Here is a 14,353-nt window from a genome sequence, read left to right as displayed (position 1 = left end):
AAGAGTTTACACAAATATTAGCATCATGGCTCTTATTGCAGGACTTTAACTGTGGGAAATCACCTCACAATTCAGCCTATAGTGCCAATTGAACATTCATATTTTAATGTATAGCATTACTTATGGAATTGTGTAGTGATTTCTCAAGGTTAAAGTCCTGAAAAATCCTGCAATAAGAGCTACAACGCTATTATTGTGTAAATTTCATGGACCCAAGATCCAGAGGTAACGCTGTACAGTGAAATAGAAGTCTGCCCCAATGCAATTCTAATACAGCCACAATGGGACTTCAACTATGTTTGTGTGTTAAATTAACTACTTATTGTCTTTTGTTTAATTCATATAACAACATTCCAACCCTGTTCAGCAGTATCTAATCCAACTATGGCTTTATTACCTGATTTGTATCTGTTTGCATCAGTTTCAGTATGGGACTCTTATTTTGAAGTCGAACCGCAAATTCCATTGTGGCTCATCATTATTCTAGCAAGCATCACACATCACACGGGGTAAAAGAGTAACTTCCAACCTGCACGGTCACAAACAGAGAACGGAGAAGAGCAACGGCTCATCCTTATTCTAGCTAGCATCACACAGGTGCTTTTCCGACGGGATACAATAATCGCTTGTAACTTGCACTGTCTCAAACAGAGCCCGGAGAAGAGCAACGGTCGTTAGTCGAGATCTGCCACGTCACAGAAGAACCACACTAGAACTTGAACAGAAAAAACAACTCAAAACCTGTCAGAGAAGTGAACTCGAACGAACCTGAGAGAAAACGGAGCCTTTGTTTTCAGAAGCAGCAGGGAGCCGAACCGGAGGAAAGATGATGAGTTTTCTACCATACTTCTCCGCTGAGACCTGGACCCTCCTGGCCCTCCTCATCACCCTCATTGTAGTGTAAGGACTTACATCAAATCAAATGTTATCACATTTATCGTAGTTAAAAGGTGTAGACTAACAGTGAAATGCTTAGTTAGGGGTCCTTTTCCAACAATGCAAGATAAGATATATATTGTATAATTCTCAAGAACATACTGATAGTTAACGTGTGCGTGTGTGTGCGTGTGTGCGTGTGTGCGCGTGTGCGTGTGCGTGTGCGTGTGTGTGTGTGTGTGTGTGTGTGTGTGTGTGTGTGTGTGTGTGTGTATGTGTACAGGTACGGGTACTGGCCCTATGGTGTATTCACTAAGATGGGTATCCCTGGTCCCAAACCCCTACCTTACTTTGGAACAATGTTGGAGTATAGAAAGGTTAGTACCCATTCAGAATAAATATCTCTCTCATATTTTAAACAACAGTGTTATTTCCCCCCATGTAAAACAATGCATTGAGAAGGAAAAAGAGGACTAGCCGGTTGTTTTAACAATAGATAAATACTAGGTAATATGAGACTTGATCAGTCTAGAAGTTGTGTTATTGACCCTAGGGACCATATAAAATAACAAACCCTCCTCAACTCTCACCTGTTTCAGGTGTGTTCTCTATTCAGGTGTAGGACACACCTACGTGACCTCCTAGGGTATGAATCAGCTGTTTTCTCTCTCTCTCTCTCTCTCTCTCTTTCTCTGTCTCTCCCTCTCCCTCTCTCTCTCTCTCTCTGTCTCTCTCTCTTCCTCTCTCTCTCTCTCTCTCTCTGTCTCTCTCTCTTCCTCCATCTCTCTCTCTCTCTCTCTCTCTCTCTCTCTCTCTCTCTCTCTCTTCCTCCATCTCTCTCTCTCTCTCTCTCTTCCTCTCATTCACTCTCTCCCTCTCCCTCTCTCTCTCTCTCTGTCTCTCTGCAGGGCTTCACTAACTTTGACACAGAGTGCTTTCAGAAGTACGGGAGAATCTGGGGGTGAGTTCAGTTGGCTGTACCGTACTAGGATGACTTACAACTGTACTATGCTTTTTCAATTCATCACCTTCATCACCTCCTTTCTATTCATTCAGTTACTAGTTTTACCTGTCCAACATTACCCCAAACTCAGTACCGTAATCTGATTACAATTCATCACCTGCTGGAGCTGTCATGTGATCGTGAGGAATGATAGAAATAATATCAACAACAACCCGACTAATGTTTTCTTTGTAGTTTTATAAGAGGTGGTTAAATGTGTCGGTTTCCATGGTTACTTTCTAAATGTAATCCGTTACTAGTTTTACCTGTCCAACGTTACCCCAAACTCAGTAACGTAATCTGATTACATTCAGTTACTAGTTTACCTGTCCAACATAACCCCAAACTCAGTAACGTAATCTGATTACATTCAGTTACTAGTTTACCTGTCCAACATTACCCCAAACTCAGTAACGTAATCTGATTACATTCAGTTACTAGTTTACCTGTCCAACATAACCCCAAACTCAGTAACGTAATCTGATTACATTCAGTTACTAGTTTACCTGTCCAACATTACCCCAAACTCAGTACCGTAATCTGATTACATTCAGTTACTAGGTTTACCTGTCCAACATTACAATGTCATTGAGAAAACAAAGAAGTGTCAAAGATATTTTTTTCTCACAAAGGATCTATGATGGGAGGCAGCCTGTTCTGTGTATCATGTCGGTGTATATATATAGTGGTTTAAGCCAGGTGTGTTTCTCCTCTATGAAGGATCTATGATGGGAGGCAGCCTGCTCTGTGTATCATGGACAAAAGCATGATCAAGACCATCCTGATTAAAGAGTGTTACAACATCTTCACCAACCGCAGGGTGAGACACACACACACACACACACACACACACACACACACACACACACACACACACACACACACACACACACACACACACACACATCCCCTAATAATAATCTGAATAATTATAATCCTAACATTATGACTGATATTATTTATTCATTATTTGTGGCATTCATTATTCATACATTTTAAAGTAGTGTGAATATTATGTAAATACGGTTATCATTATTCAATCATATAATTAACACGTGTTATCATTATAACTGTCCTCCATGTTTTAGAACTTACGTCTGAACGGCGAGATGTTTGATTCGTTGTTCGTTGCCGAGGACGATGCATGGAGACGGATCCGCAGTGTCCTCTCACCTTCCTTTACCTCTGGACGACTGAAAGAGGTAGAACCATCCCTCCATCTCTACCTTTCTGCTTTATCAACTTGTTATAAATGCTTTATAGCTTGTTAAAAACGCTTTATTAACTCATTATAACTTGTTATAAACTCTTTAGTGCTTGTTATAAACCCATTATAACTTGTTATAAACTCTTTAGTGCTTGTTATAAACTCTTTAGTGCTTGTTATAAACCCATTATAACTTGTTATAAACTCTTTAGTGCTTGTTATAAACTCTTTAGTGCTTGTTATAAACCCATTATAGCTTGTTATAAACTGTTTACTAAGTCTTTATAGCTTGTTATAAACTCAAACCTAAATCAAATCAAATTGTATTAGTCACAAACACATATTTAGCAGTTATGGGTGTAGTGAAATGTTTCTGTTCCTGGCTCCAACAGTGCAGTAATATCAAACAAGACACAACGATACACACAAGTCTATAAGTAAAATAATGGAATTAAGAAATATATAATTATTAGGATGAGCAACGTCGAAGTCTGCAGTATAAAATTATATATATAAGTATATATTTTTAAAATTGATTTTACCTTTATTTAACTAGGCAAGTTAGTTATGAACAAATTCTTATTTACAATGACGGTGTAGGAACAGTGGGTTAACTGTCTTGTTTTTAGAGGCAGAACAACTGATTTGTACCTTGTCAGCTCGGGGATTCGATCTAGCAACCTTCCGGTTACTAGTCCAACGTCCTAACCACTAGGTTGCCTGCCTCCCCTAATGTGATGTATAGACATTATGGACATTATGTTGATAGAATATATAGCAAATCTGTAGAATACATGGATAGAATTGTATACAGTTGAAGTTGGAAGTTTACATGCACTTAGGTTGGAGTCATGAACATCTCTGGGGGACGTGGGATGGTAGGAGTCCCAGCTGACCAACATCCAGTGAAATTCTCTGTTTTTTTCACCTGCCATATCAGTTATTCTATACTCACAGACATTATGTTTTGGAAACTTTAGCGTGTATTCTATCCAAATCTACCAATTATATGCTTCTGTGCCTGAGTAACAGGCAGTTTACTTTGGCCTCGCTTTGCATGCGGATGTCAAAATACTGCCCCCCAGTGAAGTTAAAACTAGTTTTTCAACCAATCTACAAATTTCTTGTTCACAGACTATAGTTTTCTCAAGTCGGTTAGGACATCTACTTTGTGCATGACACAAGTAATTTTTCCAACAATTGTTTACAGACAGATTATTTCACTTGTAATTCACTGTACCACAATTCCAGTGGGTCAGAACTTCACATTCACTAAGTTGACTGTGCCTTGAAACAGAAAATTCCAGAAAATGATGTCATGTTAATTAAACGTGTTAAACTTAAACACGCAGCCGTCATACCGCTCAGGATGGAGACACGTTCTGTCTCCTAGAGATGATCACAATTTGGTGCAAATCAAGCCTAGAACAACAGCAAAGGACCTTGTGAAGATGCCGGAGGAAACAGGTGCAAAAGTATCTATATCCACAGTAAAAGGTGTGTAAAAATCGACATAACCTGAAAGGCCGCTCAGCAAGGAAGAAGCAACTGCTCCAAAACGGCCATAAAAATGCCAGACCATGGTTTGAAACTGCACATGGGGACAAAGGTTGTACTTTTAGAGAAATATCCTCTGGTCTGATTAAACAAAAATAGAACTGTTTGGCCATAATGACCATCATTATGTTTGAAGGAAAAAGGGGGAGGCTTGCAAGCTGAAGAACACCATCCCAACTGTGAAGCATGGGGGTGGCAGTATCATGTTGTGGGGGTGCTTTGCTGCATGAGGGACTGGTGCACTTCACAAAATCGATGGCACCATGAGGAACAAACATTATGTGGATATATTGAAGCAACATCTCAAGACATCAATCAGAAAGTTAATGCTTGCTATTCCAAATGGACCATGACCCCAAGCATACTTCCATAGTTTCTGACCCACTGGGAATGTATGAAAAAAATAAAAGATGAAATAAAATCATTCTCTCTACTATTATTGTGACATTTCACATTCTTAAAATAAAGTGGTGATCCTAACTGACTGAAGACAGGGAATTTTTACTTGGATTAAATGTCAGGAATTGTGAAAAACTGAGTTTAAATGTATATACAGCAATAACTAGCCTTGAATAGAAACTATATACAGTGCATTCGGAAAGTATTCACTCTCTCTCTCTCTCTCTCTCTGTCTCAAATCTTGCTGCTGTGATGGCATGATGTATTTCATACAGTAGATCAAAATCGTGCTTGTTTTCAAATTATTTGTGTATCTGTGTAATCTAAGGGAAATATGTGTCTTTAATATGGTCATATATTGTGCAGGAGTCTAGGAAGTGCAGCTCGGTATCCACCTCATTTTGTGGGCAGTGAGCACATAGCCTGTCTTCTCTTGAGAGCCAGGTCTGCCTACGACGGCCTTTCTCAATAGCAAGGCTATGCTCACTGAGTCTGTACATAGTCAAAGCCATCCTTAAGTTTGGGGCAGTCACAGTGGTCAGGTATTATGCCACTGTGTAGTCTCTGTTTAGGGCCAAATAGCATTCTAGTTTGCTCTGTTTTATATTAATTCTTTCCATCTCTCTCTCTCTCTCTCTCTACCTCTTTCTCCACCTCTCTATCTCCACCTCTCTCTCTCTCTCTCTCTCTCTACCTCTCTACCTCTACCTCTCTCTACCTCTCTCCCTCTCTACCTCTCTCTCTACCTCCACCCTCTCTCTCTCTTTCTCTCTCTCTCTCTCCCACTCTCTCTCTCTCTCTCTCTCTCTCTCCCCCTCTCTCTCTCTCTCTCCTCTAGATGTTTGGTATCATGAAGCAGCACTCTGCTAACCTGCTGAATGGAATGAAGAAGCAAGCAGATAAAGACCAGACCATCGAAGTGAAGGAGTGAGTCCTGATTCCTAACCTCTGGCTTTTCACCTTACAACTCAGAGTCTTGATTATAACACACACACACACACACACACACACACACACACACACACACACACACACACACACACACACACACACACACACACACACACACACACCTCTGGTTATTCACCTTGTGCCACTTGAGATCCTGGTTCGAGTCCAGGCTCTGTCGTAGCCGCAAGCCATGAGACTGCTGAACAATTAATCAAATTGCCACCCAAACTGTTTACATATTTCTTACTTCAGTTTATTTAGTAAATATTTTCTTAACTCTAGTTCTTGAACTGCATTCTTGGTTAACTTAAGGGCTTGTAAGCATTTCACAGTTGTATCCGGCGGTGACAAATACATTTGATTTCATTTAGTTGTGTGATCAGTAGTTGTGTGATCAGTAGTTGTGTGGTCAGTAGTTGTGTAGTTGTGTGGTCAGTAGTTGTGTGGTCAGTAGATGTGGTTGGTAGTTGTGTGGTCTGTAGTTGTGGTCAGTAGTTTTGTGGTCAATAGTTGTGGTCAATAGTTGTGATCAGTAGTTGTGATCAGTAGTTGTGTGGTCAGTAGTTGTGTGGTCAGTAGTTGTGTAGTCAGTAGTTGTGTGGTCAGTAGGTGTGGTCAGTAGTTGTGTAGTCAGTAGTTGTGTAGTCAGTAGTTGTGTGGTCAGTAGGTGTGGTCATTATGTGTGTGGTTAGTAGGTGTGGCCGGTACATGTGGTCAGTAGTTGGTGGTGACTAGTTGTGGTCTCTAGTTGTGGTCAGTAGTTGGGTGGTCAGTAGTTGGGTGGTCACTAGTTGTGTAATCAGTAGTTTTGTGGTCGGTAGTTTTGTGGTTGTGGTCAGTAGTTGTGGTCCATAGTTGTGGTTGTGGTCAGTAGTTGTGTGGTCAGTAGTTGTGTAATTGTGGTTGTGTGGTCAGTAGTTGTGTGGTCAGTAGTTGTGTAATCAGTAGTTGTGTGGTCAGTAGTTGTGTGGTCAGTAGTTGTGTGGTCAGTAGTTGTGTGGTCAGTAGTTGTGTGGTCAGTAGTTGTATGGTCAGTAGTTGTGTGGTTGTTGTCAGTAGTTGTGTGGTCAGTGGTTGTGTGGTCAGTAGTTGTGTGGTCAGTAGTTGTATGGTCAGTAGTTGTGTGGTCAGTAGTTGGGTGGTCAGTAGTTGTGTGGTTGTGGTCAGTAGTTGGGTGGTCAGTAGTTGGGTGGTCAGTAGTTGTGTGGTCAGTAGTTGTGTGGTCAGTAGTTGTGTGGTCAGTGGTTGTGTTGTCAGTAGTTGGGTGGTCAGTAGTTGGGTGGTCAGTAGTTGTGTGGTCAGTAGTTGTGTGGTCAGTGGTTGTGTTGTCAGTAGTTGTGTGGTCAGTAGTTGTGTGGTCAGTGGTTGTGTGGTCAGTAGTTGTGTGGTCAGTGGTTGTGTTGTCAGTAGTTGTGTGGTCAGTAGTTGTGTGGTCAGTGGTTGTGTGGTCAGTAGTTGTGTGGTCAGTAGTTGTGTGGTCAGTGGTTGTGTGGTCAGTGGTTGTGTGGTCAGTAGTTGTGTGGTCAGTGGTTGTGTGGTCACTAGTTGTATGGTCAGTAGTTGTGTGGTCAGTGGTTGTGTGGTCACTAGTTGTATGGTCAGTAGTTGTGTGGTCAGTAGTTGGGTGGTCAGTAGTTGTGTGGTTGTGGTCAGTAGTTGGGTGGTCAGTAGTTGGGTGGTCAGTAGTTGGGTGGTCAGTAGTTGTGTGGTCAGTAGTTGTGTGGTCAGTAGTTGTGTGGTCAGTGGTTGTGTTGTCAGTAGTTGGGTGGTCAGTAGTTGGGTGGTCAGTAGTTGTGTGGTCAGTAGTTGTGTGGTCAGTGGTTGTGTTGTCAGTAGTTGTGTGGTCAGTAGTTGTGTGGTCAGTGGTTGTGGGGTCAGTAGTTGTGTGGTCAGTAGTTGTGTGGTCAGTGGTTGTGTGGTTAGTGGTTGTGTGGTCAGTAGTTGTGTGGTCAGTGGTTGTGTGGTTAGTGGTTGTGTGGTCAGTAGTTGTGTGGTAGTGGTTGTGTGGTCACTAGTTGTATGGTCAGTAGTTGTGTGGTCAGTGGTTGTGTGGTCACTAGTTGTGTGGTCAGTAGTTGTGTAATTCTGGTTGTGTTGCAGGTTCTTTGGGCCCTACAGTATGGATGTGGTCATTGTGTGTGTGGTTAGTAGGTGTGGCCGGTACATGTGGTCAGTAGTTGGTGGTGACTAGTTGTGGTCTCTAGTTGTGGTCTCTAGTTGTGGTCAGTATTTGTGTGGTCAGTAGTTGTGTGGTTGGTGGTCAGTAGTTGTGTGGTCAGTAGTTGTATGGTCAGTATTTGTGTGGTCAGTAGTTGTGTGGTCAGTAGTTGTATGGTTGGTGGTCAGTAGTTGTGGTTGTGTTGCAGGTTCTTTGGGCCCTACAGTATGGACGTGGTCACCAGCACAGCCTTCAGTGTGGACATTGACTCTCTGAACAACCCTTCAGACCCCTTCGTCTCCAACGTCAAGAAGATGCTCAAGTTTGACCTGTTCAACCCACTGTTCCTACTAGTCTGTGAGACTGTATACGTACATACACACACAGACACAAAGTTGTAATTTTTAATCACATGAAGATGTTTACCTTTCTATAAAACTTTCCTCTCTACCTCTCCTCATCTCCTCTCCCATCATCCTCTCCTCTCCTCTCCTCTCCTCCTCTCTTCTCCTCTCCCATCCTCTTCTCCTCTTCTCCTCTCCTCTCCCGACCTCTACTCCCCTCCTGTTCTCCTCTCTGGTCCTACACTCCTCTCCTCTTCTCCTCTCCCCTCCTCCTCTCCTCTTCTCCTCTCCTGTCCTCTCCTCCTCCCCTCCTCTCCTCTTCTCCTCCCCTCCTCTCCTTCTCCAGTTTTGTTTCCCTTCACTGGTCCTATCTTGGAGAAGATGAAGTTTTCTTTCGTCCCGTCTGCGGTGACAGACTTCTTTTACGCCTCGCTGGCTAAGATCAAATCTGGACGTGACACTGGGAACTCAACTGTAAACATGTTTTATATTTATATTTGATTATGTTGATATTTTCATCTCTACATTTATATTTGTATTGGAATATTCTGTATTTATTTATTAAGATTAGGAAAACCTACGTAACTAGTAATGGACATCAATATGAAACGTCCATATGGATATCTTGTTGGAATTTAAAAAGACTACTATTGGGACCCAAATATCTACATTCATATTAGAATCTGTTTGTGTTGGTTGTGATTGGACGAGATCCATTAGAATCTGTTTGTGTTGGTTGTGATTGGTCCAGATACAGTGGAATCTGTTTGTGTTGGATGTGATTGGACGAATTTGACCTAATTTCATTCTGTTCTCAGAGTCGGGTGGATTTCTTACAGCTGATGATCGACTCTCAGAAAGGCAACGACACAAAGACAGGAGGGGAACAGACTAAAGGTACCTGCCGAACAAACACCTGTAAACTACTGTTACAAACACACACCTGTATAATAATGTAACAAACACACACCTGTTACAAACACACACCTGTAAACTACTGTTAAACACACACCTGTAAACTACTGTTACAAACACACACCTGTATAATAATGTAACAAACACACACCTGTAAACTGCTGTTACAAACACACACCTGTTACAAACACACACCTGTAATCTACTGTTACAAACACACACCTGTAATCTACTGTTACAAACACACACCTGTTACAAACACACACCTGTAAACTACTGTTACAAACACACACCTGTAAACTACTGTTACAAACACACACCTGTAAACTACTAATACAAACACACACCTGTAATCTACTGTTACAAACACACACCTGTAATCTACTGTTACAAACACACACTTGTTACAAACACACACCTGTAATCTACTGTTACAAACACACACCTGTAATCTACTGTTACAAACACACACCTGTTACAAACACACACCTGTAAACTACTGTTACAAAAACACACCTGTAAACTGCTGTTACAAACACACACCTGTTACAAACACACACCTGTTACAAACACACACCTGTAGACTACTGTTACAAACACACACCTGTTACAAACACACACCTGTAAACTACTGTTACAAACACACACCTGTTAACTACTGTTACAAACACACACCTGTAATCTACTGTTACAAACACACACCTGTTACAAACACACACCTGTAAACTACTGTTACAAACACACACCTGTAAACTACTGTTACAAACACAAACCTGTAAACTACTAATACAAACACACACCTGTAATCTACTGTTACAAACACACACCTGTAATCTACTGTTACAAACACACACCTGTTACAAACACACACCTGTTAACTACTGTTACAAACACACACCTGATACAAACACACACCTGATACAAACACACACCTGTAAACTACTGTTACAAACACACACCTGTAATCTACAGTTACAAACACACACATGTTACCAACACACACCTTTATACTGTTGTTACAAACACACACCTGTATACTACTGTTACAAACACACACCTCTTTCAAACACACAGCTGTTACAAACACACACCTGTAAACTACTGTTAGAAACTATTCTCTTGTTCCCTCTCGTTCTTTCTCTCTCTCTCTCTCTCTCTCTCTCTCTCTCTCTCTCTCTCTCTCTCTCTCTCTCTCTCTCCCTCTCTCCCTCCCTCCACAGGACTGACTGATCATGAGATCTTGTCTCAGGCCATGATCTTCATCTTCGCGGGCTACGAGACCAGCAGCAGTTCTATGAGTTTCCTGGCCTATAACCTGGCAACCAATCCCCACACCATGACCAAACTGCAGGAGGAGATAGATACTGTGTTCCCCAACAAGGTAACCGCCACACCATGACCAAACTGCAGGAGGAGATAGATACTGTGTTCCCCAACAAGGTAACCCCCACACCATGACCAAACTGCAGGAGGAGGTAGATACTGTGTTCTCCAACAAGGTAACCCCCACACCATGACCAAACTGCAGGAGGAAATAGATACTGTGTTCCATAACAAGGTAACCCCCACACCATGACCAAACTGCAGGAGGAAATAGATACTATGTTCCCCAACAAGGTAACCCCCACACCATGACCAAACTGCAGGAGGAGATAGATACTGTGTTCCCCAACAAGGTAACCCCCACACCATGACCAAACTGCAGGATGAGATAGATACTGTGTGGGTGCCAGATGTGTTGAGGTACTGATTTGTGTGTAACCCCGGTGTCAGATGGGGTGAGGTACTGATGTGTGTGTATTTCCGGTGTCAGATGGGGTGAGGTACCCTATGTGTGTGTATCCCCGGTGTCAGATGGGGTGAGGTACTGATGTGTGTGTATCCCCGGTGTCAGATGGGGTGAGGTACTGATTTGTATGTAACCACGGTGCAGGCTTCAATCCAGTACGAAGCTCTGATGCAGATGGACTATTAGGACTGTGTGTTGAACGAGTCTCTGAGACTGTACCCCGTCGCCCCGCGACTGGAGAGGGTCGCCAAGAAGACGGTGGAGATTAACGGCATCATCATCCCCAAAGACTGCATTGTCCTGGTTCCCACGTGGACCCTCCACCGTGACCCAGAGATCTGGTCTGACCCTGAGGAGTTCAAACCAGAGAGGTACTGGAACGCACCGTAACCACAATCCAACCACAACACAACCTTAATACCACCATAACACAACCATAACATAACCATAACACAACCACAATACAAAAACAAGATCATTAATACATTTTGCTACAACTTAACTACAGTGCATCATCATATCATCATACAATGTGAAATGTTTCTGAACCACAACCACAAATCAACTACAATACAATGTGTAATGTGTCTGCCCTCCCCCTGTCCAGGTTCAGTAAGGAGAACAAGGAGTCTATTGATCCGTACACGTACATGCCGTTTGGTGCGGGGCCCAGGAACTGTATCGGGATGCGCTTCGCCCTGATCATGATCAAACTGGCCATGGTCGAGATCCTCCAGAGTTTCACTTTCTCCGTCTGCGACGAGACCGAGGTGAGACGCTCCCCTGAGCAGACAGAATATGACATCATCAAACATCAGGATCTGTTTCAGCATGGTCAGCACCTGTTTTACCATGGTCAGCACCTGTTTTAACATGGTCACCACCTGTTTTAACATGGTCAGCACCTGTTTTAACATGGTCACCGCCTGTTTAACATACTCAAAACCTGTTTTAACATGGTCAGCACCTGTCAGTTCTTTTTTAACACGGTCACCGCCTGTTTTAACATGGACCTGTTTTAACATGGTCACCGCCTGTTTTAACATGGTCACCACCCCTTTTAACATGGTCATAAACTGGTTTAACATGGTCAGCGCCTGTTTTAACATGGTCACCAACTGTTTTAACATGGACCTGTTTTAACATGGTCACCACCTCTTTTAATATGGCCACCACCTGTTTAACATGCTCACAACCTCTTTTAATATGGCCACCACCTGTTTAACATGGTCATAGCCTGTTTAAACATGGCCACCACCTGTTTTAACCTGGTCAGCACCTGTTTTAACATGGACCTGTTTAAACATGGTTACCTCCTGTTTTAACATGAACACCACCTGTTTTAACATGGACCTGTTTAAACATGGTTACCTCCTGTTTTAACATGAACACCACCTGTTTTAACATGGACCTGTTTAAACATGGTTACCTCCTGTTTTAACATGAACACCACCTGTTTTAACATGGACCTGTTTAAACATGGTTACCTCCTGTTTTAACATGAACACCACCTGTTTTAACATGGACCTGTTTAAACATGGTTACCTCCTGTTTTAACATGAACACCACCTGTTTTAACATGGACCTGTTTAAACATGGTTACCTCCTGTTTTAACCTGGTCAGCACCTGTTTTAACATGGACCTGTTTAAACATGGTTACCTCCTGTTTTAACATGAACACCACCTGTTTTAACATGGACCTGTTTAAACATGGCCACCACCTGTTTTAACCTGGTCAGCACCTGTTTTAACATGGACCTGTTTAAACATGGTTACCTCCTGTTTTAACATGAACACCACCTGTTTTAACATGGTCAAAACATGTTTTAACATGGTCACTGCTTGTTTAACATGGTCACAACCTGTTTAACATGGTCACAACCTGTTTTAACATGGTCACTGCTTGTTTAAAATGAACACCACCTGTTTTAACATGTTCACAACCTGTTTTAACATGGTCAGCACCTGGTTTTACATGGTCTGTTATTCTCTATAGATCCTGTTGGAGATGGACAACCAGGGTTATGTTCTGTTCTGTTTTTCTCTATAGATCCCATTGGAGATGGACAAGCAGGGTTTGCTGATGCCAAAACGACCAATCAAACTGAGGCTGGAGTCCCGTAGCAACACCTTTAGCAATACCACCACCACCTCTCTGACAAGTCCAACAACATGACCGAATGCAGTAGCACCCCCTCTCTCTCTCTCTCTCTCTCTCCCCACACACAAAAGGGCTTTACTACAGACAGAAATACTTCTCCGCATGCCCCCTCACCCCGCTAATGATCCTGAGCTGGTGTGGTTACATGTGGTCTGCCGTTGTGAGGCCGGTTGGACGTGCTGCCAAATTTTCAATCTATCTATCTATCTATCTATCTATCTATCTATCTATCTATCTGTCGATCGGCTACTGAATATTCAGTCCTTATCCTGACCCTGCTATAGGCTACTGAATATTCAGGCTGGGATTCAATAGGCTACTTAATATAATATGATAATAAGAACTGCATTCATGATAAATGTTACATATGTCAGATCAATCAGAAATGACCTGTAAAATGGCACATAACTGACAAAGCGCTGGGATTGAAGCCTGGTCTCAGTCTCATGCTTGGTTTGAGTAGGACTCAGTAACCCATTTCCACCAGATAAAAGAGAGATAGTAATACTATGGATGCAATAGAGGTACATGTCTTGTTAAAGGTAGACACCAGGGGTATTAAATCCATGGCATGATGTCATGTCTGGATCCTGCACACTACTGGCTGGTGGCTGGAATTCTCCTAGAATGTAGAACTCTAGCTGGTGTTCTCTAGAACTGTACTCTCATTCTGTTCCTCTGGGTGTTCTGCTGTCCAGTCATTCCAAAATAGAATCTTTACTGTCTGTTGAGATGATCCCTGCAGCTGCTTGGTTTTAACTTTAATCATCACAAACCAATAACAAACCAATAAAATCATCACACTAATGAACAAGGTCATCCTTGTATTTATTAACATTCATAAGACAAAACTTAAGACACAAACACACAAATATACATGAGAACAATCAATATAGATTGATTTGTGTTATTTATCAAGACATACTGTATTTATAATTTCATTCAGCTAGGCCTAATTGTGGTGTTACGACTTGGTCATCCACACACGTTTC

General features: G+C 42.1%; 1 pseudogene; it reads left to right on the top strand.

The window, feature by feature from the left end:
• The first annotated feature begins 494 nt into the window (after positions 1-494).
• Positions 495-14,052, top strand: LOC118940218 (annotated as a pseudogene).
• Positions 14,053-14,353: the final 301 nt, after the last annotated feature.

This window comes from Oncorhynchus mykiss, chromosome 17, assembly GCF_013265735.2.
Source record: "Oncorhynchus mykiss isolate Arlee chromosome 17, USDA_OmykA_1.1, whole genome shotgun sequence".
Lineage (NCBI taxonomy): Eukaryota > Metazoa > Chordata > Actinopteri > Salmoniformes > Salmonidae > Oncorhynchus > Oncorhynchus mykiss.
This window is presented reverse-complemented; position numbering and strand designations above follow the sequence as displayed.